This window comes from Bison bison, unplaced genomic scaffold, assembly GCF_000754665.1.
Source record: "Bison bison bison isolate TAMUID 2011002044 unplaced genomic scaffold, Bison_UMD1.0 scf7180017864519, whole genome shotgun sequence".
In the NCBI taxonomy this organism is placed as follows: Eukaryota; Metazoa; Chordata; class Mammalia; order Artiodactyla; family Bovidae; genus Bison; species Bison bison.
In genome coordinates this window covers 192594-194628 of record NW_011495072.1, presented here as the reverse complement: position 1 = coordinate 194628, position 2035 = coordinate 192594, and positions in this window count along the sequence as shown.

The following is a 2035-nucleotide window of genomic DNA, read 5'->3' as shown; positions in this document are numbered from 1 at the left end:
TCCAGGCAGACTGCCTATTCATGGAGGAGGCATCCGCTCCCTTTCTGTGCACTGCACTTTGGGGGTAGGGCTTTCTGTCCTCCATGAGCTGGACGTGGTCCTCCAAGTACTGATCTTCGTGAAATGCACTGAGGGCTCTCACAGGATGCAGGTAGCATCGCCCCCTGTTTATATGACCTGTGAGGCAACTGTTACTGAAACTTCAGCCTTCTGTGAAATGTGGGGACCTGGGGAGGTCTCACGCCTTACAGTACTCCAGGAAATCAGCTGCCAGAGAATTCAGGGGCCCTGGCTGAGCATCTGTCCACCTGCACATCAGTGAAGTGGCTCTGTTGTTGGGGACAGAAATTCACTCTACCCAGCATGAGCTGACATAAAGGAGGACCTTGATGCCTCTGATGGTAAAAACACTTCCTTCAGAGACAAGACAAGTGGGACAATAAAACAGGTCTCCCTGTTGTGCTGGCATGGCAAGGCCTTTCACGTGTTCTTCTACAAAAACCCTCTTCCTTCTCTTGCAAATGGAAATCAGATTGTGCAGTTTTTCTTAATTTCCTCTCCTTAACAATACTATCTTTAGAAAATCTTTTTGATCTTAGCAGTTATGAACACATGTACACATATTTTCATTATGATGAATTTCAAAAATAATCTAAAGAGTTTGCTGTTTTGCTGGAAGAAATCCTGACATGATTTGATTTGTTAATAATTTATTATGTGTATTTACAAATAAAGGCTCTTATGACTTCAATTCCATGATCCAATCAAACAAAACTAATAGTAATATCTTAATATTATCAGATACTCATTTTCAATGTTGATATATATTGGAATATATTCAATATTCTTTAATTGTCTCAAAGTGTTTTTTTAATAACTTGTTGATTCAAATCAGGATACTAATAATGTCGATACTAATAATGTTGTGTGAGAAGACTTTTATTATCCGTAAAACATACACAACCACCCCCATACCCCTGCTTGCAGCATTTGGGATGGTGTTTTTATTCCCCACGAGGCCTTTCATACTGTTTCTTTGGATACATGTCTCCTGTCTGTCTCAGAGCAGGCAGAGCAGCCTGTGTTGGGACCATGTGCTACTGGAAAACCAGCGTCTCCAGGGCCTGAAGCAGGCAGGAGATGTAGAGACCAGGAGGGGATGAGATGCTGGTGCGAGCCAGAGGCAGCTGTGACTGCAGAGAGGACACTGGCCCCAGAGTCGGGCTGGTCAGGTGTGAGCCCTGGCTTTCTGCAAACTTATATGTGGTCTTGAACAAGGCAATCTCTCCTTCCATAAGATGAAGACTGCAGACCCTCTCACACAATGTCTGAGAAGGTGTCAATGGGTACAACTTTCTAGAGAGAAATTTGGCAATATGTATCGACAATAGACTGGTTTCATGAACAGTGCAAAGTACCACTAAGAAACACAGCACAGATACATTATTCAGTAGAAAAGAGGGCTCCAAAGATATTATGTAGCATGTAATCCTCAGTGTATTTGGTTTCATAGGTAACAGTTTTATTGACATAGAATTCACACACCATGCAACTCGCTTACATAAACAGCATGCAGTTCAGTGGTTTTAGGCATATTCACAGAGTTGTGCAACCATTGCCAAAATCAATTCGAGAACGTTTTCATCATTCTCCTGAAAAAAAAATCAAGGGCCTCCAAAGTGGTGGGAAAAGGCTTCTTGTCCTTAAGGCTCATGCGCTCCTGGGGAGCAGAGAGGCTGGCTCCTTGCCAGGGAGTAGCAGTGTGGGTCTTCTGTCCTGCCTGGAATGTGGCCAACGGCAAGCCTGTGACTCAGGGCTAGTTGGTGCTGGGAAGCTGAGGGCTGTGGACTACGTGCAGGCCTGAGTTCTGGGCCCCACAGGCTCACTGGGGAGGGACAGTGTCCATGGAGGAGTTCTGGGCTCAGCATCCCCTACACCACCAGCTCTTCGCAGTGGCCCCTGGCCCCTCCCACACCTGTGTGCCAGCTGAGCTGAGATCTTGGCCTTCTTGGCCCTGCCTGGCTGGGGAGGGCCC